This window comes from Canis lupus, chromosome 23 (assembly GCF_003254725.2).
Source record: "Canis lupus dingo isolate Sandy chromosome 23, ASM325472v2, whole genome shotgun sequence".
NCBI lineage: Eukaryota > Metazoa > Chordata > Mammalia > Carnivora > Canidae > Canis > Canis lupus.
The window spans coordinates 2,614,903-2,642,470 of record NC_064265.1 but is presented as its reverse complement, the minus strand read 5'-3'; the positions used below and the strand labels follow the sequence as shown (position 1 = coordinate 2,642,470).

Genomic DNA, 27,568 nt, shown 5'->3' with positions numbered 1-27,568 from the left:
CGCGCCCTGGGCCAAAGGCAGGCACCAAACCGCTGCGCCACCCAGGGATCCCTGGAACATTATTTAATTTAACCCTGGTAACAGTTCTGTGGGAAGGTATACTTGTTGCTTGTTGGAGCAGATGCTATTGGTGACCTGCCCCTGGAGCCTTGGCTGGACTAGCTGCTAATGGCATTGGTGACAGTGGTTCATACTGACCTTTTTCTTGAGGACTGCTCTTGAGTGGCAGAAGAAGCCTTACCTGGAGTTGTAAATTGGATGGCAAAGCCAAGGAAACCTGTGGACAAAGGGAGAAAACAGGAAAAACAACTGGTGAGAAATATGAATGTTGGATTTTCCAGATCTATCTTCCATCTAATTGACATTACAGAAAGAGAGACTTTTTAACAATTTTATCTTAATAGAAAAAAAAATTTATCTTAATAGGAAAAAAAGTTCATTTTTAAAGGACTTTAAAAATATATTTTATTTATTTGAGAGAGAGAACACAAGCGGTGGGGTGGAGCAGAGGGAGAGGGAGCAGGGAGCCCAATGTAGGACTTGATCCCAGGACCCTGAGATCATGACCTGAGCCAAAGGCAGACACTTAACCAACTGAGCCATACAGATTCCCCCAAAATAGTGCTCAAATTTTTTTATGTAAATTTCCTTGAGGTGCCCTCAGGTGGCAAGAAACAATAGTGGGGGAAAATCGCATGTAGACGGCACCTAGTGAAATTTCAAACTCTTAAAGATGCCAAGGATCCTTGGCTAAGGATAAAGAGAGAATCCTACAAGTTTCCAGAGGGAGATAATACAGTTTCAACAGTCAGACTGGTGCCCAATTGTTCATCTTCAAAGTGTGAGCTATCTACAAAATTCTGAAGGAAATTGATTTTGAACCTAGAATTCTACACCCAGTTTATGATTCTTAAGAGTGAAAGCAAAATAATAATGCTCTTGGACACGCAGAAAAGACTGGATGTATAATTTGTGGAGCTCAGGGCAATATGAAAATGTGGAGTCCCTAATTTAAAAATACACTAAGAATTTTAGGATAGCATCAATGGCAGAAGAGTCAGAGTCATTGTGATGCAATGAGAGTAAAACTTGACCAGCCATTGCTGGCTTTGAAGATGAAAGGGGACCCAAGGCAAGGAATGCAGGCAGCTTTGAGAAGCTGGGAATGGCAAAGAAATGGATTCTCACCTAGAGCAGCTGAAGGAACACCTTGATTTTTGCCCAGTGAGATCCATTTTGGACATAGGACCTCCAGAACTGTAAGATAACAAATCTGTGGTATATTAAACCACTGACTTTATGGTAATTTGTTATAGCAGCCATAGGAAATTATTTTACCCTCAGTTAAAATGACAGACTCTCAAATAATATAAAATCAAAACCAAGATAAAACAAACACTCTTACTACAACGGGGTTTAAATTCAGTCACCTGCATTTTACAAGAGAAAAACAAAACTGAGCAAATTGTGAATCCTAATTCATTCATTCAAAAGTATGTGTTGTGCATTTATGTGTGCCAGGCAGTGAGCTAAATAAAAGTGAACAGAATGGAGGAATTCTTTGCCTTCATGACATTTACAGCTGGGGAAGGGAGCAGTTTAAAAGGCATATATTTGGGGACGCCTGGGTGGCTCAGTGGTTGAACGTCTGCCTTCAGCTCAGGAGGTGATCCTGGGGTCCTGGGATCGAGTTCCACATTGGGTTCCCTGCAGGGAGCCTGCTTCTCCCTCTGCCTGTGTCTCCTCTGCCTCTCTCTCTGTGTCTCTCATGAATAAATAAATAAATAAAATCATTTTTAAAAGGCATATATTTGGATATATGTAAATAATCACAACTCCCAGGAGGGCTGTGATACACAGCATGCTGAGATTGAAACTGTGGCTTGTGTCTGGGCACATATTGAAGAAAGGAGTGGTGGTAGGAAGTGGCCTCATTTCTCAGAAAAGGTTGAGGTGACCATGGAAGGTGCCACTTGGAGCATGTGCTTTGGGGAAAGACAGACTAATTGCCCCAGGAGCCACCCCTCCAAATCCAGCTCTGCATTCTCCTCGAGGCCACACTCATCCCAGCCAGTGGCAGAGGCAGCCCCAGCCAGTGACCAAGCCTGGGGGCACTCAGGAGCCAGGTATCCCTGCCTGACACAGGTCTCCCTCAGTGGTCACTCCCCAGCCACTGCCAGAAACTGTCCTGGAGCTGCACTCCTGTGATCTTCCTGCCTAACTTCTTTCTTCCTCCTCTCCTTTCACACAGCCCAGCCCACCCTGTCTCTTCCAGGTCTCTCCCTTCTGTGGGCATTTTCCTCAGCAAATGCCTTGCACGCCTACAGCTGTTTGACATGCTTATTATCTCACAGCTTGTGGATTGGGAACCCAGGCATGGTGTCATTGGTTCTCTGCCTTGGGATCTTTCCCAAGGCTGCCATCATGGTGGCCAGGGTGGGGCTTTCACCTCAAGGCTTGAGCGGGGATGGATCAGCTTTCCCAGCTCACATGATTACTGGGGAGAGGATTCAGTTCCATAGAGCCTGATGGGTGGAGAGCCTCGATTCTTCACTGCTTGTCAGCCAAAGCCACCCTCAGTTCTTTACCATGTAACCTCCCCAATGTGGTCCATCCCTTCATCAAACTTTATAAGCTAAGAAGGCAATCAAATCTGCTAGCAAGTCAGAAGTTATTATCTTATGTACTATAATCACAACAGTGACATCTCATCAGCTTTTCCAGGTTCTACTGGGGTTAGAAGAAGTCACATGTCTCATTCACACTCAAGGAGGGAGGTCACACAAAGGCAGTGGAGTTTGCTGGGACAACTTTGAGAGGGCTTGCCCCACGTTCATGCACAATTCAGGGTCTGTTGGATCCTGGAGACTTGGTGAAACACTTGGTCTACAAAAAGCCTTGCCTGTGCTCCCTGAAGTTGACAGAGTAAATGTGTTGCCCGAAAATATCAATACGTGGTTTCAAATGCAATCATATAGTCACTATTTGTTGAACGAACATATCAATTTGCTGCAAATGAAAGCAGTTTTGAGAAAACAGAGTCTGGCACCACTAATAGGTTGTTTTAAATTTGCATTATATAACTGATTTGACAGTTTTGTGTATTAAAAGGTCAAAATTTCAAGCCATGTGACATTAAAATAAAAAAAAAGGGGGGGGGCTTAAACATTGAGGAATAAAATTTTCCAAAGCATACCCTTGTGCTTGCCTTTCACATCTGGAGCATTGTTAGTCCTGCCCTTCACAGCCATTTACATTTGAATCACGTTTCTCTCCAAGAAACTCGAACAAATATAGCACTTCCTTTTAAATGTCCTTTACTCAGGGAGAAACATATTTTGGGATATGTACTTACTTTTCCACAACAATAGTGCCATCAATTTTAAAGCACTGTGTGCAAGGGGTAGTGGCTGCATTAGGTTAAGCCTGTCAGTTGATGCCTTTTAGATGATTTTTGAGAATTGATTCATTAACACCGTCGCTGTTCTGTTTTTGGCACAAGAATCAGGCCAGTGCTCACCCTGTGAAGCCACATCGGAGGCTCAGAAAGTCAGGGATTCGTGTTCCAACACTACCACATGAGCTGAGTGGCCCTGCAAGTCACCCTCCCTGTCTGTTTCACAGTTCTCTTGTTTGTGGAATGAGAGGTTCAGATGAAAAATCTCTTACCCATCCATTCAGGGGTCTGTCACTCCACTGTGAGCTCTCAGGGGTGACCATGATCAGGTGCTGTGGTGCTCCCCGTAGACCCTCTTCACTGGGCTGATGCAACCACTCCCGAACATTGACTGACAAAGGGGTGCAAAAAGCCTGCCCCGGATGAGCACTGGGTGTTATTCTGTATGTTGGCAAATTGAACACCAATAAAAAATAAATTTATTAAAAAAAAAAAAACAAAGCCTGCTCCTCACCTCCATGTGGGACTGAGCCTTGTGGTACAATTCATGTTCTGAGTTCCCCGTGGGAACTGATCCTTCCTCACCTCCTTCCGTCACTCCGTCTGCTTTCCTCTCTCCTCCTGAGCACCTCCCTAAATCAAATACACAGAATTCTTGTCTCAGGTTCTAGTAGATCTAGAGATCTACTTCTAATCCAAGAAAGTTACCTGAGAGGGGAGCACTCAGGTTTGTGGGATTTCCTGAATCTGCCTGAGGGTGTATGTCATCATGAAAACGGGGAATGGTGAGATATAAAAATAGACAGGAAGCCTTTAACTAAAGCACTAGATATATTTAAATAATTATGTGGTTTTTAGTTTATAGACAATTTAGTTTATATTTGTGTTGATGATGGCACTGCTAAGTGGATCTGCTCATGCCTTGCTCAGGGTGGGTACTCAATAATTACTGAACTAAATTGAATTTCTAAAAAGGGGCCTAGAATGCTTATGAGAGGCTTGGTCATAGGACAGAAGAGTTGGGGGCAGAAAGGGGAGAAAGGAGAGAGCATAAGAAAAAGTCTGGTGGCCCTGGTCTCCAGACTGCGCCTGCTCCTGTGGCAGCATGGTAGAAATCAGGGTTGGGGGAAAGCAGTCATCGAAGGGTCATCTCAGCAAGTATGCCTGGATTGCAGGTGACAACCCTTGGGAGCATTGTCAGTAGGCTCTGATCTTCCTCTTTGTCACCACCTGCCATGTTGGTAAACTTGATGGGGAAGCCAACTCCCTTCCAGTGGCTTTCCTGGGTTCAGCTACCCTTTCTTTCTCAGTGTCTGGGGGACACCTGCTGCTTTGCCCACACTCAGCCTTCTCTGTGGTTCTCAGCCCACCTGACTTTTAGTTATTTTGTGTCTCTTAATCCCCTCACCACTGAGTGCTTAGGGAAAACTTAGAGGGACTCCTTCTGGATTTTTCAGAATAAGTGATGGGAGCCACACAGGGAGTAGTAAAGATGTTGAACCAGAGAATGCAAGTCTTCTATCCTCAGCCAGTCCTGTACTGTCTCTGGGTTAGAGTTTTTCTATAGACCCTCAGCCATGGCCAGCACAGACAGCAGGGCCATGCTGAGTTGGAGGCCTCTCCTGGCTAATGTTCCCTGAAGGACCCCATGGACAGGGATCATCTTCTAAACAATGGTGACATGGGCTTGAGGGGGCAAGTCCTGGAGTTGGGGAACAGGGCCTCCCTGGTGTGGTCACTTCTTCAGAGGTGTGAAGGTTTCCAGAATGAGATTTGATGTTCCCAACTATGGCCTCCAGATCCTAAGCCAGGACACCAAGCATCTGTTAGAAATGCCCCCCCGCCAATCTCCTGAGCCCATCAGGGCTCCCTGGCTGCACCCTCAAGCAGGGTGTGAAGGTTTTCTGGGGGGGGCTTTGGGTGGGAGAGGAGAAGAAGACAAAGAAAGGAAACTAAGAAAATTGGCATTGAGTGGTGACAGCTGCATGCCACGTGCATTTTCGTGACCCATCTCATCTGACCCTCTTTTTTTTTTTTTTAAGATTTTATTTATTTATTCATAAGAAACACAGAGAGAGAGGCAGAGACAAAGGCAGAGGGAGAAGCAGGCTCCATGCACCGGGAGCCTGATGTGGGATTCGATCCCGGGTCTCCAGGATCGCGCCCTGGGCCAAAGGCAGGCGCCAAACCGCTGCGCCACCCAGGGATCCCTGACCCTCTTAATCTCAGTGAGAAATCACCTCTCAGACTCAGTTTCTTCACATATAAAATGTGCTTAAGAATTGGCTGAAGGTCTCCCAGGTCACAGTCATGCCACATCCATGGCACAAGACAGAGTCCTGGAGGCCAAATGGTTTGCAAAATGAGAAATCAGAGCTGATGGACAAATCTAGGTGTGCCTGATCTTTCCGGTGACTTTAGAGCACTGAGGAGGCCCTCAGCCAGGTGCTACAGCTGGAGGCTTTGGACAACTGGGTGAAAGAATAAGGGTACTGAACACCTTCCATTTTGAGCAAGGATTGGCACACATTTTCTGTAAAGGGCCAGATAGTATTTTTTTTTTCTTTTTTTGTGGGCCATCCGGTCTCTCTGCCAGAACTACTCACCCTTGCCCTTTTAAATGCAAAAGGAGTCATAGACAATATGTAAATGATGGGTGTGTCTGTATGCCAATTTACAATATTACAAAACCAGGCAGCCACTCTGTGGGCCAAAGTTTGCCAACCCCTGACTTAGAGGCACATGACAGACGCATCAGGAGGTATCTGGGTGAGACAAGAAGTGTGAATGATTAGGGTTAGCAGGGCACCTTAGTCTGTGTAAATGGCATCCTGTGGAGCCGTGCAGTGCTCAGACTTCACAATCTTATGTGATAGTCCTGAGGGTAAGATAAAAAGAAAACAAGCCTTACGATCTAGACTGTCCTACCCTGGGATTGACTAAGTGCTGGCCCCTGGACAGCATCACCCTCTCCTTGTTCGGGTGGGAGGGACAGAATGTGGAAGGACCTTGGCAAAAAAAGTGGGAGGGTCATTAAACCTGCCCAAAGGTAATGCACTCCCAGAAAATCGGGTTCTCAGCAGGTGTCAAGAGAACGCAGGATCATGTGAAGTCCTCCTTCCCAGAGTGTGAGGAAAGCAGACACTCCTGGTGACCTGATTTCCTGCAATCTGACCATCCTGCTTCGTAGCACTCGGGCAGCTCTACTTCAACCATAGAAGCAGGATGTGACCGGGTCAGCATTAGAGAAGGAAAACCCTTGTGAGGCAGAACCATCTAAGGATGGAATAGAAAGGTCTCAGTACTCATATCCCTAGAATTCCATTCCTGGGCTGCCAAGGCAGTGGGGCACATGGCACAGTGTCAGCTGATTTAACCTTTGGCCGTTCTCAGTAGTAGCTGCTCCAACAGATCAAGAGCAGGACAAAGTACAAGAAAGGGACTGAAGCAGGTGCTGCTTTGAGCAAATCTAGCCAGGGCTGGATAAGCAAGATGGAAAACGCATTTGTCTGACAGGCTCCAGGCTGCTGGTAAAGACCATTGTGAGGAGCTCTTGCCGGCCCTAGAACAGGGCCGAAGTGACTGCCACAAACTGTACCCATGCTACTCACTGCTCCCGGCCTTTCTGTCTGACTGGGCTACCGTCTGCAAGAGAGAGACAAGGAGCTCAGGGTTAGCATGGCTCCTGCCTCCAAGAGTCCCCAGTGCAATAATTAATCATGGGCCAGCTGCATACCCCATCCACAGCCACCAATAGCAAGTCAGGGAAACCAACCTTTGAAGGGAGGAAGTACGACAGAGCAGGAAAGTGATTGAGTTTTTCCTACTGTGCTTTTTGTTGTTGCTTTTGTCTTTATGCTGATGAAAATCCAAAGGGGCCATGTCACACCACTCTCAGAGAGAGTTGGTGCAAGAGACCCTTCTTTTTCTCTAGTTAAAATAGTTTAAAATTCTATCAGCAAAGTCAGGGAGTATATAAAGAGAAAGTAGAGGGAATTGAAGTTCCATTGGAAGTACAGAAAATATGCTAAAATATAAAGTGAACATGGTGATTAAGAAGTATGGAAGACAGAGTAACTGCAACCCATATCCTAGTGGCCAATACTGAAGACAAACACACAACTAGATACAAACCAGAAATACATTTTAGGTTAAAATAAAAATTTGTAGTAATAGAAAAAGGATTAGATCTAGAAAACCAGTCAGAGCATTTTTTAAACACTTTTATTTATTTATGATAGTCACAGAGAGAGAGAGAGAGAGAGAGAGAGAGAGGCAGAGAGAGAAGCAGGCTCCATGCACCGGGAGCCCAACGTGGGATTCGATCCCGGGTCTCCAGGATCGCGACCTGGGCCAAAGGCAGGTGCTAAACCGCTGTGCCACCCAGGGATCCCAGTCAGAGCATTTTAAAAAGGTCTAGAACTATTCAGTGTTTGGTAGACTTCTCCAGTATAACCATCCAGGCCTAGAGATGTCTTCTTGGGAGCTTTTTAATTATGAATCCAACTTCTTTAATGGTTGAATAGTCTTATAACCATTAGAAAAATTGAATTCAGAAGCTGAAAGCTCCTGAAGAAATAAGTCTCTTCTGGTTCCAGCTCTGACACATAGAGAGCAGAGCAGTCATTACTCCTGTCCTCAAGAGAAAGCTGAGAGAACTAGAATCTGCCTCTCTAGAATCAAAGACTCACAGCTTTTAGAGGTTTACCTGGAACAGGAGCTAATGTAAACCGAGGCAGAACAGTTTTCAAGGACAAAATAGACAAAGGAATGCTGTCCTTCGTACATAAGGGGGCTTGTACCTGTGGGCAGGGGCAGGGCACAGAGTCCAGAGAGAGCACGCACCAGTTAGACCTGAAAACGCTCCAGACAATTAAGAAAAAATGTTCAAGTTAACTCTTGATAGAAGCAAAGTGAACCACACCAATGAGGTAGGTTTACGGAATTCTTGCTAAGCTGTCTGGCACGCAGATATTCTCTGGTGGCCACACGACAGGCTTGTGTCCTATGTAGAGGCAATTTGGCAGCTGGTGTCAACAACTCTATGTGCCATGTGTCACACTCTCCCCTGGTAACTCCAATTCTAGAAAATGCCCTGAGGAAACAAACACACTTTGGGTCAAAGATCCACATACAAAAATGTTTGCCTCAGCACTACGGTGAAACACCAGAATATTCTAAATGCTGGTGAGGAGGGATGTGTAAACAATTTAGGGTATATATGCTATAATGAATGTTGAGGATCCATTAAAACTGTATTTAGAAAAAGTTCTTAATATGATAAAATGCTTATGGTGCAATACTAAGGGGGGAAAAAAGAATACAAATTTGTGTCAATCGTCTAAAAATATTTTTACGTGTACTTAAAAGCAATCAAAAGGAAATATATAAAATCTTTAGAGTTTATGTCTGCATAGTGGCTGGTAGGGTGATTAGAAAATGCAGATAAAGGTTTTTAACACTACGATTCCAATAATAAACATGCATTTTTATGTTGACTTCTAAAAATCTTTTTTGTTGACCTTAAAAACCTTTTTTGACTATAAAAGTAAATCAACTCCATGAAAGTTAATTAACTCGAACAATGTGTGGAAATAATTAAATTGATAAGAAAACTCATTGAGGGATCCCTGGGTGGCGCAGCGGTTTGGCGCCTGCCTTTGGCCCAGGGCGCGATCCTGGAGACGCGGGATCGAATCCCACGTCAGGCTCCCGGTGCATGGAGCCTGCTTCTCCCTCTGCCTGTGTCTCTGGCTCTCTCTCTCTCTCTCTGTGACTATCATAAATAAATAAAATCTTTAAAAAAAAAAAAAAAAAAAAAAAAAGAAAACTCATTGAATTTAAAAAAAAACCACTAAGACTACTCACTGTAATTATATAAATTCTACATACACAGAGAATGATTTAATGATGGGAAGAAAAGGAGAAAGAGTGGGCAGTTAGCCTGTGTAGAAACCAGTATGTGTATGATAGAGAATTTGTGGGATTCCTTTGTGAATACGTATCAGAGAGCAATACTTTGTCCATTTTTCTATTCTTCTTAAAATATTTTAAATACAGAAAAGGTGACAGACTATAACCTACTCTTAGTTTTTTTTTTTTTTAACCTATTCTTAGTTTTAAAAAAACGTTAGCATTTTGCCATATTTGGATTCTTTTCTTTGTAAGGACATAAACAATTGTGGACACGTGTGAATTCCCTCCTTAAGCCTCTCCTCTCCCCCTCAAGTTCATTCTCTCCACCCACGGCCTCCTGCTCTACTGGCATCTCCTTTGTTGGTTCTCTGCTTCCCTAACATTAGAAGCTGTCAAAGTTCTGGCTGTGAGCTCCATTTATTTGTGCACCAGGCACAGGAGGGGGTGCGGGTGCAGGGGAGCAGGGAGTGCAGATGCCCAGTCTACGCAGCCCAGCCTGGCACCTTCCTGTGACCCTGACCGTGGACATCAGGAGGCACCCCACCCCAGCCAGAGGCCCTGGAAGCTTTCCCTGCTCCCGTAACTAAGTGGCCTGGAAAAGTCTTCTTTCGCAGGACAGCCTCTTCCTTGGTACCAGAGGCGACTGTGCTGCAAGCTGTGGCCCGTTCGGCTGGACAGCAGTAGGATAGGTGGCACCTCCTGATCCTCCCAAAGCTGCAGCATGTCCCCCTAGCCCTCCTTTTGTTGTCTTTTGCATGTGAAATCTGAGGAGTGGTTTTGCACATTGCTTCCTTTGGGCACTGGATGGCAAGGAAGCATGCACACGGAGGGCAGCGAGGACCTGGGGGGCACCACCTCTGAATGCTGGGTGTTTTATTCACCAGCACCTGTCCGGTTCACTTTTCATTCGTCTCCACTATACAGGAAGCTTAACTACAGAGGAAGCTCCATTCTGGGCTTGCGCCGATACCATGTCAAGTAGCCGTAGACTCAGCTCCAGTTTGGATTAGTTGCCTACAAACTGCTGTAATAAATTACCACCAACTTGTGGCCTAAAACAACACAGATTTACCATTTTATAGTTCTGGGGCTCAGAAGTCTAAAATCCAGGGGCCCCACACTCCTGGTGCATGCCCCTCCCTCCATCTTCAGAGGGCATCACTGCCATCTCCAGCTCCATCCTTCCAACTTCTCCTTCTGACCTCTGGCTCTCTTGCCTTCTAAGGATGCTTGTGATGACATTGGGCCCACCCAGAAAATCTTGGCTAATCTCCCTGGTTGCACCAGCAAAGCCCCTTTGCCAGCAAGGTACTGTATTCTCAGGTTCTGGGGCTTTGCATGTGGACATACTTGGGGAAGGGGCAAGCTTCTGCCTACCACACTGTCACCCTGGCAGTTTTCATCTGAGTCGTCGTTAAACAAATCACAGCAAGTGCAGGAGTGGAGAGATAGACAGTGTCATCAGGGAGGTGAAGGCCTTCACTGAGGAAGCAACCTTGGCCAAGCACTAGAGGCTGAGAATGACTCAACACATGGCGTGGAAAGAGAAGGGCACTCCGCATAGAGAAAACAGCCCTTGTGAAGGCCAGTTGTCAGGACAGAGCTGGGGGAGGATGAGGGACTATTTGAAGCTTGTAGGTCAGGAGGAGAGAGAGGAGGGGAGGGATGCCCAAGATGAGGCCAAATGTGAAAGCAGAGGCCAGAAGATTCAGGCCTAGGGGATGAGGTTCAAGGTCTTTTCCTTAATATCAGCAGACAGGTGCAGCTAGGGGATGGCTGACGGCCTTGTGTTTTGAAAGCTCCTCCGGCTGACTGTGTGGAGAGCTCCCCAGTGGGACATTCTGACCTGGGTCCATGCAAGGGACAGAATGATAGCCCCCAGCCATGTCTGCACCTTCATTCCTGGAACCCGTGAATACATTGTGTCCATGACGAGGAGGCATTCGGTGGCTCATCAGCTGGCCTTAAAGTAGGGAGAGTACCCTGGAGTCTCCAGGTGGCCCAATGTGACCACTAGGGGTTTTAAATATGGAAGAGAGAGGAAGGAGAGTCAAAGTCACAGGGTTGCGATGGTACAGAGAACTCGAACCGACATGGCTGGCCTCAGAGATGGGAGGAGGTTTGGGTCAGGGGAAGCTCAGACTTGCCAGGACAGAGACCTCCACTTGAGCCCCAGGAAAGGAGCACAGCCTTGAGGCCACCTCGCTCTTTTCTTTTTTTTTTTTTTTTTTAAATATTTATTTATTTATTATTTATTTATTTATTTATTTATTTATTTATTTATGATAGGCACACAGTGAGAGAGAGAGAAAGGCAGAGACACAGGCAGAGGGAGAAGCAGGCTCCATGCACCGGGAGCCCGACGTGGGATTCGATCCCGGGTCTCCAGGATCGCGCCCTGGGCCAAAGGCAGGTGCCAAACCGCTGCGCCACCCAGGGATCCCCCACCTCGCTCTTAATTCAGAGAGACCCACTTTGGACTTCTGAGCTCCAGAACTAGAAGACTAACTTTCTGTTGTCTCTAGCTATTGACCTGTGGTCCTTTGTATAGCAGCAGGGGAAGCTCCAGGACTCCTGAGATGTTCAGTGGGGAAGCAGGGAGTGGTAGAGGTGGGGGGTGGGATGGGCACTGTTCTTTTAGCAACCTTGATCTTGAAATTTTGGAAGCTGGACAGATGCTTTGAACAGAGTCCCCTGAGCCAATAGTGCTAATAGGAGCCTGGCCCCTGAAGACACGAGAGATGCAGGTGAATAACGTGTGGTATAGACAACAAAGAAGAGGAGGGTCGTACCACCTCATGGAAGGTGGGGGCAAGGGGCAGGGAGAGAGAGGGCAAAGATACACACACCTGCCCAGGGCTCCAGTGTCTGGAGCTCATGGAGTCTTTGCGCCCCATTTGATAAAGAAGGAATCAGAGGCTTAGAGTCAGAAATAAGGTAGCGTGCTCAGGCCACACACCTGGAAATGGTAAGGTGAGTGTTCCAGCCCTTCTTGGTTTAGAGAAACCAATCAAGCCCCGCGGAGAACTTCAGCCCCACATATGGCATCGGAGCATTCCAGCTTGTGTGGCTTGCTGCCTCTGGTGAGAGTGCCTTGCATCTGCCTGGCTCAAGGTCACAGGCTGCCCTTGGTACCTGAGCCAGCCAGGGGTATAAAGACCTCGTTTTGGGGGCCAGATGTGGACACTGCCAGCCCATCTTTGCCTTTTGCACAACCAGAATGCGTCTCTGGGCAGTGAAGACAGAAGGAGGCTGTGGTTAGGGCTGAGGGAGTTCAGCCTTGTATTCTAGGTAAAGTTTTCTCCATGCAGAAAAACGAAGCAGGAGCCTCCCCATCTTTTATTGCTGCTTTTGTTTTTTGTTTTCTCTCTTCTGAAGGTGAAGCGCGGGTGTTTGCATGTGTGTCTTGATAAGAGAGAGGCCGAGCTCTTGGCGGTGATCGTGGACTCCTGGGGAAGCAGCATCCTCCTGCTCCCGCTGAGTCATGCTCAGGTTCACCTCCAGCCTCTGGCTGGCTGTCCATCTTCCCTTCCTGACCTGCCAGCCCCCAACTACATGCAGATCACATACGAATCCAGTGCTGGGACCGGGGGCACCAAATTATCACCTGATTTGCGGTCCAAGAGGGAAACAGACATTATCCGCTGAAAGGGCAGAGCCCATTTTTCCCTGCCCAGCACTCCCCACTCCTGGCTCTGGTCCCCACTGCCCGGGAAGGAAGAGGACCCTCGACACACACAGCAACTTGTGAGAATGGAAGGGGGCTGGGGGCTCAGACAGCCAAGAGTGGAGCCTCAGAGAGCTACAAAAAAGCATGTGGGTAGCAGCCCAGATTGTTTTTCTCCATTGATCCCTGAATGCTTTACCAGAAATTCCACCTCTAAATATGCAGGGATTTAGGGTTTCGGCTCCACATGTAAGGAGCTTGGAAGTCACCATTTCATCTGACAAGTGAAAAGCTATAGGCATGGAGATCCTCATCTCTTCTTGGATCCATAAAAGAGAGGAGGACACAGATGAACCCCTTCCCCCAAGCCTGGGGAGACGGGTGAATATGAGGAATCCTGGCTTACCTGAGTGGAGACTTGGGAGTGGAAGCTCAGGGGGAGCAAGTACCTGGCTGGTAACCCACCAACTGATGGAGCTCAGTGTGCATAACTCAAAGCTCACCCCGGGAAGACCCAAGGAAACAGAGACCCCTACAGTATTGTGAGGCTTACCTCCAGAGGCTCCACTGGATTCCCACCATAAATTTCGGGAAAAATCTCAGGCTGCTAATGGGGAGGGGAAAAGAACCATCTTGCAGCGCACCCAGCAGTCTCTTTTCCTTAGGGCCTGCTCTCAGGGGAAACCAGTTAACCAAAGCCTAACCTGATCTGGGGGAAGGTAAATTCACAACTGTAGCCTGCTCTGTCCTCTGTTCCATCCAAGGTGTTGGTCGTGCAGAAACTGAGAAACTCTCATGATGTTCCTGTGAAGCCTACATGCAGGACGACAGGTAGCTTCCTTTCCCCGACACCTCATCAGCACATCCCCGAAGGCCCATTTCCAGTTCCTCTCATCCGCATCTCCTCTCTGGCCTGAAGGAAAAAGTCCAAGGCACACCAAAAGAGAAAGCCACAATTTGCAAAGACAGAGCCAGCGTCAGAAGCAGACCCGGCGGGGCTGTTGGAACCATAGGCCAGAAATTTAAAACAACCAGGATTTGTATGCTGAGGGCTCCAGGGAATCCAGTAGACAGCACACAAGAGCAGGTGGACAATGTAAGCGGGGATGGAAGTCCTAAGAAGGAACCAAGAAAAGCCACAATTGCTGGAGATGGAATACTAACAGAAATAGAAACTGCTTTGCGGGCTTCTGAGTAGACTGGGCACAGCTCTGGAAAGATCTCTGGGCTGGAGGTTATATCAATAGATTCCTTGAAAACTGAAAAGGAGAACAAGAATTAGAAAAAAAAAAAAAAAGAACAGAATATCCAAGGGCTGTAGGATTGCATAACACAGTGGGAAGAAAGAAAAGCTTTTTCTTTATTATAAACTGAGCTCCACACCAAGTGTGGAACCCAATGGGGGAGGGGGGAGCTTGAACTCATGACCCTGAGATTAAGACCTGAGCTGAAATCGGAAGTTGGATGCTTAACTGACTGAGCCACCAAGGTGCCCCCAAAACTTTTATTTTTCTTATTTTTAATTGATCTAACAGATACATTTGCTCAAAACAATTCCAACGGTGTATTTGACAGCATATGCTCATGTACATATCTGCTTATGTATAAGAGAAATGAGTGCCAGCAAGGGGAAGCAGTGGAGGAGGAAACCAGATGATGATTGCCATAAGGTCCTCACACTGCCTGTGAAGTGGTATAGTATTATTTGAAAATGAACTTGGATTAGCTGCAAATGTATATTGCAAACTCTAGGGCAACAACCAAAAAAGGTAAGAAAGGAAGTATTGCTGATACGATAACAAAGAAGGGAAAATAGAATAACAAAATGCTCAATTAAAACCACAAAAGGCAGGGACCTGGGTGGCTCAGTGGTTGGTCATCTGCTTTCAGCTCAGGGCATGATACCAGGTCCTGGGATCAAGTCCTGCATCTGGCTCCCTGCAGGGAGCCTGCTTCTCCCTCTGCCTGTCTTTCATGAATAAATAAATACAATCTTTAATTTAAAAAAACCCACAAAAGGCTGAAAAAGAATGGAAGGCAAAAATAAGAATATAGAACAAGAGCAAGAAATAGAAAATAGTAATGAATATGATGGATATTAATCTGACTATATAAAAAATCACTTTGAACATCAGTGCAAGAGTTTAAAGTTAGAAATTGTCAGCGTGGATCAAAAAACCAGACCCAAATACATGTTGCTCACAAGAAACCCACGTTAGATATAAAGACATGTACAGATTAAGAGTAAATGGATGGAGAAAACCAAACCATGCTCACATGTATCAAGGAGGCCAGAGGGGTTGTGTATTAATTTCAGACAGAGCAGAATTCCAAGCAAGGGAAGTTACTGGGGATAAGGAAAGGCCTCACATAATGATAAAGGGGTCAATTTTCCAAGAAGACATGCTAATCCTTAATGTGTGTGAGCCTAATAACAGAGCATTCAACTATGCAATGCAAAAACTAATTGAACTTAAGTGAACGTGAACCTCCTTAAAAAAAGGGGGGGGGGGCAACCTGGGTGGCTCAGCGGTTTAGCGCCGCCTTCAGCCCAGGATGTGATCCTGGAAACCCGGGATCCGGATCGAGTCCCATGACGGGCTCCCGGCATGGAGCCTGCTTCTCTTCTCCCTCTGCCTATGTCTCTGCCTCTCTCTCTCAATCAGTGTCTCATGAATAAATAAATAAATAGTTTAAAAAATAAATAAAATAAATCTTTAAAAAAATTCTTAAAAATTGAGGTCAGAAACTTTCCTGGTGCAGGTGTTTTTACTGAGAAGTCCGAAAGGATGAGGGAAGGGAAAGAGGGACAGAGGGACGGAGGCCTGTGTCTTCCCCAGGCCAGCCTAGCAGCTGCTTCCTCAGGCTTCCCAGCTCTGCGCCTATGTGTGCTGCTCGGCCAGTGAGCGGCCAAAGCTCTGACCCGTAACCTTTGCTGATTTCTGTGTTGCCAACGTCAGCCGAGGCTGACAGCAGATTACCAGTTTCATTACTGGATCAGAGCAGGCAGGACATGGGCAGCGGCTCAGCATCACGTCGTACTTCCACCATACAGGGAGCAATCGACGCCAGTAACCCCAACAGCACGCAGAAGAGTAAGCTGTGGCCAAATAATTAGGAAGTGACACATCTGAGTATTATCTTTGTTTTTATCATTTAATTATAAATTTATATGATTTAATTTGATAATGGTTGTGTTTACCAACCAGCTCAGGAAGTTCCTGAACTTTCAATAAGCAGTTCTCACAGACCATTGAAGAGCCGATTCCTGCACATGCCACACAGACAGCCATTTAGCAACTCGAAGTCACTTCGTAGCCACCGTCCCAGATGCCACTAGGGGTGAGTCTGCGTGGCTTCCCTCCCCCGCCCCATGACTCTCCTTTGCAATCTCTCTGGAGGTGACATCAGATGAACAGTCACTACTTGGAGGGAATGAGCAGAGTGTAGTGGAAAAAGCACCGGCTTCTGAGTCAGAGTAGGATCTTCAGGTTTTTCAGGATTTCGGGTGAATTAATCACTCTAAGTCTCAGGCACTTCTTCTCTAAAATGGAGATAATAATGGTTACTCCACAGGGTTATTATGGCTTTTGAGAGGGATAACTAACTATATCTCAGGATCCATTCTCCCCCTTTGACAGAGTAGTGGGATTTTTAGGGGGATGCATACCTGACTGGATGAAAGACTACATTTCCCAGCCTCTGCTGGAGCTAGATAAATACATTCTGATGAATGGGATAAAAGGGAAAGTCATGTGTGCCATATCTGTACTCCTAAAGGACGGTGGCTCCCACTCCATGTTCCTTCCTCTTGCTGGCTGGAATGCTGGGGGGGATGGTGGCAGGGAAGTGGCTATGTAGACCATGACAGAAAGCTTATGTGGTAGTGGCCCAGCACCCAGGTAGAAGCAGCCTTGGCCAACAACACTGGGTCTCCTTAGCAGCCCAGGCCCACCTCTTCAGCCTGTTATGAGTGATAGACATGGTGTTTAAGCCTCTATTATCTTGAGTCTTCTTAAGACTTTTTTATTGTGACTAAATATATAGAACATATAATTTACCATTTTAAGCATTTAAAGTGTATAAAGTTCAGTGGCATTAAGTACGTTCTCATTGTTGTGCAAGTATCACCATTATCCATTTCCAGAACTTTTCATCATTCCAAACAGAAACTCGGTACCCATTAAACACGAACTCCTCACTTCCCCCAACCCCCTGCTCCTGAGAACCACAGTTTCACTTTCTGTCGATGAATTTGACTATTCTAGGTCTTCATACAAGCGGCATCATACAATCATATAATGTTTGTCCTTTTCTGTCTGGCTTACTTCACTTAGCATAGTTTTCAGGGCTCACTGTGTTGTAGCATGTGTCAGAACTTCATTCCTTTTTAAGGCTGAATAGTAGATACATCATAGACACATACCACATTTTATTTGTCCATTCACTGGTTGATGGACACTTGGCCTGCCTGTTCCTACCTCTGTGCTATTGTGAACAATGCTGCTATGAACATTGGCGTACCTGTTATTTTGGGTCTTTTTGTTAAAGCAGTAGAGTCAACATACTAGCTGATACCAGTCTTAACTAATGTACACAAAGTGTTGTCACAGTGACTGGGTTTATGCCCCCTCCCTATACACTCTTCTTCAGGGGAGTAGGTGAGACGTTGCGATGAAGGAGTTTAGGGTAAAACCAGGACAGTGCCATGTACCCTCGCAGGAGCTAATGATTAGTGAGCTGTTTGTGAGAATCTTGGTGCAGATTAGCCACGGTGTGGTTGCCAATTACCACGGTAATTTGGCAAACAACATAAATCAGGGTTTGGGGGGTTCTGAGAGAGCTGGTTGTTAAACATTTACCAGCACCCAACTGGGAAACCCTTTCGTACTGGTCCAATCTTTACCGCCCATAAGACTTTGTTCTAACTCCTCAAGCGGGGAGGGTTGTGAAAACATTACCTCTGTTGCTTGCAGAAGTGGTTTGTTGTGCGTGAAGTTTACGAAGTAGACATTTCTCTGTGTGTGCATGTGTGTATGTATGTATTTATGTTCCCTTTCTGAAACCTGCCTACGGTAATAGTAGAGAGGGTACGGGCTAGACACGTCCAAGTTCCTGGTCTCCGAGCCCTAGTCCCTGCTGTGGCACACCCCGAGGCTCTATGTGAACAGTGCTCCTAAGAGTGGGGAGCCTCCAGCAGCCAGGGGTTCCTGAACAACAGAAGTGAGTAGAAGCCCTAGTTGGCCTGTGGTAGACAGCACGAGCAAGGAATGCACCTTTGTTGCAGTTAGCCACGGAGACGTTGGGGTTGCTCATTCTGCATCATAATCCAGCTTCCTCTGACATGTCTAGTAGGTAGCTGCATATATAAGGACAGCGCCATGGGCTACCTACAGATAGCATTTAAATCTAGGGGATTAGGGACGCCCGGTGGCTCAGCGGTTGGGCGTCTGCCTTCAGCTCAGGGCGTGATCCCAGTTGGGGATTAAGTCCCACATCCGGCTCCCTGCAGGGAGCCTCCTTTTCTCTCTGCCTCTCTTTCTTTCTCTCATGAATAAATAAATAAAGTCTTTTTAAAAAAGAAATCTTTCCATTTAAATAAATAGATAGATAAATATAAATAAATAAATAAATAAATAAATAAATAAATAAATAAATAAATAAATCTAGGGGATTAGCATCCTGCCCAGCCCCCAGCATAAAGCCCCAGGATGCTGTGAAGACACAGATGTTGTGGGGGAGGTCACAGAGGTTGGGGGAGAGACAGGGCCCCTCAGAACACCGCTCCTGATGCCGTGACTGTGTCCCTCTGTCAGGCACTGATTATTTGTACCCTTCTCTGCTTCTCTCCCCTCCCCCCCCCCCAATCTGACTCCTATGCTATGCCTCACCTGGCTCAGGATCCCTGGCGGATGGGGAGGAGCTGTCTGGAGCCTGGACCAGCAGACACCATTAAGCCCTAGCAGACCATGATGGACAAGACACACAAACGCATGTTCCAGAGCAGCAGGGGGACCAGATAAAGGACCTGCTGGTCATCTAGGCTCATGTTCGCTGCAGGGAGTTTTTCAGAATGCAACTCTGCTGTTTGTGAAGGGGAGGGACCCTCTTGAGAGTCAGACGTCAGAGGCTGACCTGAGTTGCCAAATTGGGGATGTCACCCCAGGAAGGGACATGGATGTGTTTGAGCCTGGGCAATCACATCCCTGAGTTATTCGGTCACAAGAGGAGAGATAGCTCAAAGTACAGGGGAGAGGAAAGGAACTAGGATTTTTCGGGGTGCTCTATGTGATTTATTTGAACTAGAAGACAATGTGTGAAGTGCTTTTACATCATCCCTTCTAAACTCACAGTCCTTTCTGGTAGCTGTTAAAGAAGCTGGTGTATCCACCTGGGTCCATGGGACTAGCTGTCTCTCTTTATTATCCACAACAAGCCATTGTATTTGTCCAGCCAGGAAATGTGAAGAATTCACCTATAAATAAATAGAATGCTCCATGCTCTGCCCATTTTAATCAGTTATAGGTAAACATTGGAAACTCCATGCAATAAACCAATATTTCTAAAAATGGCAGAGAAGTCAGTACTGAATGTAGTAAATTGGCTTTCTTCTTCCAGAAAAACTATACAAGGCTTCTTTGTTATCTTGGGTGATGCTGACTATCAGAGACTTGGAGTAACTGACTCAGAGCAAGGATTCAGACCAATGTGGCCACTAACAAGCCTGTGTTCTTTCCTCCACGAGGCTCACAGACTCACAGCTACAGGGCCCTGGCAAGCAAAACAGTGGCTGGAGCAGCTCAGGGATGGGTTGAGGGTCTGTATGAGCAAACCAGCTCAGGGGCATCCCTTGCCTTAGATAGAGGGAGCCCTAGGAGCCAGGAGGGCTGCACAGCTTTATAGGAATGGAGGCCCAATTTTCTCACACCCTTTGGCTCCTCAAATAAGCGAGAAATAGGGAATTTGAATGAAGTGCCCTATTTTTAAAATATTACTACTTGAAACACTCTGCTGGCCAAACAGGACACTTTTGTGGCTCAGCTCCTAGCCGTGAGTTGCAGTTTCTCAGGTGTACTGGTTGGGAGAAGGTTCAGCTGTGTACAATAGGGACCTGCCTACGGGAGCCTAAGCAAGCAGGGATTTGCTTTCTCGCTCAACAAGAGGTCTCAGGAGGTAGTACAGGGCTGATGTGGCAGTCCACAATGCTGGTCAGAGACCCAGGCTTGTTCCATCTTTCTGCTCCATCCTCTAGAGTCAGTGACATTCACCCTTACACTCCCAGGATGGCAGCAGCACTCCCATGCATCACTTCCTGTTCCAGCCAGGAGGAAGGGCAAAATGGGAAAGGTGTAAGCTCCTGGGTCTGTCCTTTTAGGGAGCAATAGTTTTCCTGGGAGCTCTATCCCATACATTTTAACTTATACCCCATTGGCTAGAATTGGTCCAGACCATCCCTAGCTGCAAGGGAGTCTGAAAAGGGGAGTATTTTTTTAAAGATTCATTTATTTATTTTAGAGAGAATGAATGAAGGAAGGGGCTGAGGTTGAGGGAGAAAGAGAATCCTCAAGCAGACACCCCATTGAGTGTGTAGCCAGATGGACGTGGGGCTCCATCCCAGAACCCGGAGATCATGACCTGAGCTGAAACTGAAAGTCAGCTAGCTGCTTAACTGACTGAGCCACCTAGGTGCCCCCAAAAGGCAGTTTTTAACTGAACACATTGCTAACCAGGGTGAAATTTGCACTTTATTAGGAAGTAACAACAGGAAAAAGGATATTGTGTAGCAATGTCTTACTCACTGTGATGATTTTCTGAGTGACAATTGCCTGACTGGCCCCTGCTGGTAGCAGCAAAGGAGGTGAAATAGCCCTGTTGGTAACAATTTTACAGTGCTTTCCACCACTGGGTTTCTGGCATTGGGGTTATATAATTTAGGTGGTTGTTTTTGTTGCCCAAATCTTCCAGCTTCATAATCACAATAAAGGCCCCTCTGGAACCAGCCAGATCCCTGATAAAACTCATCCACATGGCAAATTCTATCCCTTCAAGTTGCCTCCTTTTATCTCTTAAAATAATCTGACATCAGTTTTTGCCCTTTTGGTTCTTTTGTGCCATTCATTGATAGACTTTGTTTTTCCTAAGGATATCTCCCTATTATTATATATTTAGCTATAATTTCTCTACATTCTTTAGAAAATATTACATCAGTTGCCACTGAAGTTAGTTTTCCAAACTACAGGTAATAGTGTGTATCTATCAGGATAGGCTATGGTAACAACAATCCCGATCTCAGAATCTTAAAACAACAGAGATTATGTTCACATGTCTGTTGTGAGTCATTATGGATATGGAAAGGGTCTACTCACAGTTGTTCAGGGATCAAAGTTTAATGGAAGTGTTCTTATCTTGAACCTTGCTAGTCATCACACCACAGGGAAAACGGTTTTAGAGGACCTTGCATTGGCAAACGAAATAGTCAATGTGTGTCAGCAAGCCAAGATGAGGGGTCTGTCTGGTTGAAGTTTACTTGTTACTCTTGCTGCAAATTTCCACCACTGAGGCACATCTGTTGTGGCAGTTGCTCTTGAAAAAAGCCATTGCCTCTCTGAAAGGTTTTTGCATCTGTGTTGACATGAGCAAAGAGGAACCCAGAATCTGGCTTTAGCTCTACAGAGTAGAATTTCCCCCAACTAAAATAAGGAATGTTCTAGACTATTCTCTTCCTTCAGTCTATCTCGAATGTCCTCTTACCCCAATAATCCCTAGATCATCTCACTCAGGAGCCACCTCAAAACCTCTCCACGAAGTTCTCTAGTGAGGTGGGAGGTACAGTGGGGAGGGAGGGAGGCATGTGTTGGGAGACAGTTGGAGGGCCAGGGGGCGTTCATTGAGGGCATTGAGATCCATGGACCTCAGCATTTCCAGGAGACACTGGATAAGTGAGGTTTCAGTGACAGCCACAGGACACATTCCTTTCTTTCTATGTGAGATTATATTAACAATGACGGTATTTTGTTTTCCCTATTCTAGGATGAGTTCACAAATATGGTGAGACAGGGAATAAGCTCTCCTCCCCACTCTAGCCTCCACCCCAGCTTGAGGTTTTGCATCCCTGCCACTTGAAGGTAAGAATGTGTGAACTGCAAGTACCATAGCCAAGTGTCTCTCCCTTCTCTTGGTGAGTGGGAGGAGCTGCAGGAGATGTTAATTCGCACACATCAAAGATGCATACTTGCATTTGGCTGTGGAAAGAGAACAATGGAATGCACAGAGCTGTAGGCTAATCAATTAACTTAGAGTCTTTGCAGAGAGGTTTGAAAGAAAAAAAAAATTAGCAGGCTAAGGAAAGCCTTCTTAGCTTCCAAAACTCTAATGACTTTCTCCACCATAATTATGCTGGGCGTGTTGTCAGAGGAGGATGCACCAGAGTCTGCAAGACTCCCAGGGTGGGAGTGTTAAAGCTCCAGGTGGTTCACAGGTGGAGGCTTTCCAAGCCTGGCACTGGCACTGGTGAGAGTCCTAGTTTAGGTCTTCCATCTTTCTATTTAGAAGTTTACTGTTATGCTGTTGTCATTGTATTTGGTGAGGTGGTGCTCTCTCTCTCTCTTTTTTTAAATAGATTTTATTTATTTATTTGAAAGAGAGCATGATTGGGAGAGGAGCAAAGGTGGAGGGAGAGGGAGAAGCAGAGTCCCCTCTGAGCATGAAGCCTGATGCAGGACTCAACCCCAGGACCCTGGGATCATGATCTGAGCCAAAGTCAGATGCTTACCTGAGTGAGCCACCAAGATGGTGCTCTTTCTGAGGCAGTTTACCCAATGGATAGTTGAACCTGAATTTGAACTGAGGCTCTCACTTTCACAGCCAAGCGATATTCCAGGTCTGGTTCTCCAGAAGCAGAGCCCTAGATGCAGCTTTATGTGCAAGTGCTTCATTGAGAAATGCTCCCAGAAGAGTCAGTAGAGACCAGGGAAGCGGGATCAAGCAGGGGTGAAATGTGCATCATCAAACGACATCCCTTGGAGGAGGGCTTCCACTTGGCTAAGTTCTGAGAGCTCTGGGGTCAATATAGGTCACACCTCAGAGCTCCCTATCAGAGACAAGGCAGCAGAACATTTATACTCCTGCACTTAACAGTGCCAGATTAAGTGTTCCCCCAGGAGAACTAAATTCCCAGGCACCAGAGGCATTCCTGCAGACGGGCAAAGTGGACTCTAGAGAGTCCAAGGGCGTGGGCCCCATAAAGTGACACAGGGGCTGGTTATCACAGTGAAGGCACATGGGAGTTGGTGTCACATAGTTGATGGGCATGGATTGTGCCTATTGCAAGTGACCTCAAGTAATCCACTCAGGTCTGTGGGACCCACCCGGAAAATGGAAACAGCAATGTGTCTTCTTCACAAGATTGACATAAGATTAAATGGTACATAAATGTAAAGCACCTAGACCATTGCTTGGATATGGTAAACACTCAGTGAATAATATTACAATTATGCTGAATAATGGCACAAACCTAAATTCTAGGTCTTTGGCCTATTAAGTTGACCCTAAAATGGGGATGGCAGGTGTGAGCTTCCTTCCTTTTCCTGTCCTCACATTAGATGTGTTAATCAAAGGTGGTAGGCCTCCCTCAAGCCAGCATGTTGCCTCCATATCCCTGTCAGGGCTGGAATCCTAGCGTTCTTTATCAACCTACCGAGCTGGGTGCAAGATGAAACCATCTGCTGGCTCGAAGTGGAAGAGTGCCTGTCCTGAAGGAGGTGGGTGTAAAGAGGAGAACAAAGCCTCATTGCTTCTGCCTCGTGTGGCCCCTCCAAGTGCAAACAAAGCTCGAGGCCATCACCTGTTCTCCATCCCACACCAGCCTCCAGTCAGTCCAGGCATCTGTCTGCCGCCCAATAGCAACCAGCTCACACCTTGGCCATTCTCCATCCCCAACAGCAGGCATTGAAATTCTGCACTTTCTCAACCCTGAAAGATATTTTTACAATGAACAAAGCCAGTGTGGGCTGGGATCATGTCTTAGTGAACACTGTGAGATGACAAGGGTATGGTCTCTGCCCATCTAGAAGGTGTGCTGACCAAAGATGTCACTCCTGTGCCTTGGAGGACGGTCAATAAGTGGTGCTCAGGGAGTTCCCAGGGCCTATCAGATTTCTGGTTCTTCACAAGAATCCTGCCTTTCAGTGGCAGCCAGGTGAGGAGGAACCACGCTGCTGCTGTGTAATATTGTACGGAATGATGAAATTTGCTGTGGACTAAAGGCCAATGTAAGATGTAAGGTGATGTCTTGGAGAAGGATCTGCTTCACTTCTTTCAAAAATGGGAAGTGTTTTTGAACTTACTCTGTTTGTTTTCCATTCCTTTGTGTAAGATAGTTTAGTGATGGTGAAATCTATTGCTATAGTCCTTGGGTTACCCAATTATGGGGTAGAGATGCTGGGCTTGACTGTTTTAGAGCCCAGAGAGGAATAGATATTACTGGAAATTGTGGACTCTGAGAACAGTGGGTAGCAGAATCCCATCACCCCAACCTGTACTCACTTGGCCGCGACTTTGGGTGTCCCATACTGGCAAGTGGCAAGCATGTATGTGTTTGTGCCTTTAGATCTTGGTAGATGGAAGATCCTTTATAAGTGTTGTATGGGAAAAGGGGATGTGAGCCCATGGTGGGCAAAGGACTGGACACAATGGGCAGGTTTCCTGGCGCCTCAACTGCCTTGGCCAATTCTAAAGAAACTACCCTGCCCCATTGAACAAAATGGATCCATCAGCTTTTACCTCTCAAGAATTTGAGCCAAGAGACACAGACTTGGTCACTGGTGTGGCTGGCATGTAGTTGGGCTGGTACAGCCCTGTTACAAGGCCTGGCCAAGGTGAGCCAGCCTGGCAGGAGGGCGAGGGAAAGAGAGAAGATGAGAGCACCAGCTGGCTCTTCAGTGCCTTTTCCTCCCTGGCCCTACTACTTATGTTCTTGCTTTCTCCTGGTGGCTCTTCCCCTCCCATCAACTTCCCCTCTCTGCCTCCAGAGAAGGCTTCTGCTGCTGCTGACCCCTGACTCTGGCTCTGGGGCAAAGCCCCCGGGCAGCCTAACCTTCCCAGCTTTGTCCATCTGGTCCCCTACAGGCATTTCCAGAAGTACTTCAAGCTGTTGGCCACAGAATATATTCATCCTCGCCTTCCCTGTCATGACTGTCCAGGCTCTGGCTCAGAGCAGGAGCTCCATGGCTGATGAACCGACCTCATGACTCTCAAGCCACATATTCTTCTGTAAATCAGCTGCTACCTGACCAAGGCCCAGAACAGTCACTGTCTGAGTCATCTTGAGCAATCTTGTATTAACAGTGAACTACAGAGGTGCAGAAGAATTTAATCCATAGTTGGATGTGAACTCCAGCCTCTGGTATGTATGATGACATGTGCCATCTTTTAAAGCTTATAGAACCCCCTATTGTGCTTAAACACAAACACAAAGCATTAGGATTAGCATTCATAACAGATATGCCCACTTGGGTGCGAAAGAAGTGACTTAGTGACCATTAGAATCAGAACTCTCTGGTGAGGTGTGAGGACCAGTAGCCTCAGATCACCTGGGAGCAAGGTAGAAAAGCATGTTCTTGGGCCTCCCCAGACGCACTGGATCACATCTGCACCCCTCTCCCCATCCTGTATCATTTGGAAATACATTCAGTTTCATCAACAGAAGATTTCTATGATATTTTTTGGCATTGAAAGTTGGCTTTGGTAAGCTTACATGTTAACGATGGAAGGATGACAGTTCAGAACATGGGCCTGACTTTAGATCTTGCTGCATTATCCAGATGGCCTTCTAACTTCCCCAAGACTCAACTTCCTCATCTGCGAAATGGGAATAAAAAGAGTGATTTACTCGAGAAACCTGCTGTGGACATTAATTGAAAATATGCATGTAGAAATCTTGGGACTGAGTCCTTCCTACATGTAAGCTATTATTATCTTTGCATCACCAAAATAACAACCATTTATTAGGTGTTTACTGTGTGTTAAATACTGGGCCAAGCACTTCATACCACACTTGGAGATATCATCATCTTACCAAAGAGGAGACCGAAGGTCAGAGTGGGTCAAGACCATGGGTTGAGATCTGGCTCCCCAAGGCTAGCAGGGCTTTTTCTAAGCCATGTTACATCCTGAGAGTTGGGGCGGAATTTTGACATGCCAGGTAAGGAGGGAATATAATTTCTGTGTATTAGGATATTAGCATCATGTCACACAGAGTAACCCCAGAATTGCTTGTGCAATTTAATTTGCCTTTGCCATGACTCGCCTTTGCCAGTGTATATTTATCTTATAGCTTTATTGCTTTATATTTAATCCACCCATGTGAAGTGCCTTGAATAGTGCAGTGGCACTTGTAAGTATTCAATAGTATGCAATAAATAATGGCCACTATTTGGAGGAGTTTGTATAATCTTTCTACCAATCCATTTTCAGTCTCAAGCATTCCAAATACCTTCTCTCAGTCTATGGTTTATCTTTCCATTTCTTATATGGTGTATATTGCATGAAAGGCCTTAAATTCAAGTATTGCCAGATTTAGAGTCTTTTTCATTAAGGCTTGTGCTTTGCATAAGAATTTTATTTTTTGCTCCATGGTCATGAAGATCCTCTCCTATGTTACCATCTTATGGTTTAAAATTTTGCTCTTCTAATTTAAGTCATTTTTAAACTTCTTGATGCTACTCTCCATCCCACCCCACCCTCCCCCACTCTTTTAAATGTGTTCGGTGTATGTCCTTGCATATGTATACAGCCTTGTAAAATATGCAGGACTGCCTTGCTTTGGTTGTTAATTTACATAATGGAATTTTGCTATAAATCTCATCCTGGTTCCACTTTTCTCACTCTGCATGCTGCTCTGTAGATGTCTGTTTTGCTTTTGAGTGCTGAATATTATTCTAAAGCATGCATTGTCACAGTTTACTTATTTCCCGAGTGAAAGACTCCAACCTGCCTCCAGGTCCCCAACATAAAAATACCACAATAAACCATGTGGTATTTTGTGAGACTTTCCATGGGATGTATGTGCCCAGGGATGGGGTTGTGGGGTGCTGAACCAATGGATTCTGAATTTTGCTGAATGCTGCCCAAAAGCTGTCCAGAGAGGTGGTTCCAGCTTATACCTCCCACTCACTTTCCAGCCTTTCAAACTTTTGCTGTTCCTGGTGAGTGGAAGAGGACATCTGGTCTGAATTTGGATTCCTCTGATCACTGCTGCTCTGGAGCGTCTCTTCACACACTTGTTGGCTATTTGGCCTTTCCTCCTGTGGATTGCCTGATCCTGATCGCTGTGTTCTATTTGTTTCCTCTTGAAATTGTGGTGGTTGTTGATTTGTAGTTGACTTTGAATATTTGAGAGCCTGGATAGTTAACTTCGATTTTCAATGTTGCGCTGCAAATACTTTCTCAGAGTTTGTCATTAACCTATTAATTTCCCCCTGGTTCTCTTAACTAACCAGACATACAATATTTTATATATAGGCAAAACCATTAGCTGAGTGCATACTATGCCATTACTGGGAGAGGTGCTTCCTCAGTTTGGTTCTCCT

General features: G+C 46.0%; 1 long non-coding RNA gene across 4 annotated transcripts; it reads left to right on the top strand.

Moving 5' to 3' along the window:
* The first annotated feature begins 573 nt into the window (after positions 1 to 573).
* Positions 574 to 26,345, top strand: LOC112668825 (uncharacterized). Of its 4 annotated transcripts, none has more exons than XR_003141900.3 (5): positions 574 to 1,259; positions 16,190 to 16,322; positions 18,881 to 19,029; positions 22,011 to 22,105; positions 25,107 to 26,345. It is a non-coding gene; the product is annotated as an uncharacterized LOC112668825 (long non-coding RNA). The 4 variants fall into 4 exon arrangements; XR_003141899.3 differs by lacking the exon at positions 18,881 to 19,029 and having other exon boundaries at positions 604 to 1,259; positions 25,107 to 25,383; positions 25,612 to 26,343; XR_003141901.3 differs by lacking the exon at positions 18,881 to 19,029 and having other exon boundaries at positions 605 to 1,259; positions 25,107 to 25,383; positions 25,802 to 26,341.
* Positions 26,346 to 27,568: the final 1,223 nt, after the last annotated feature.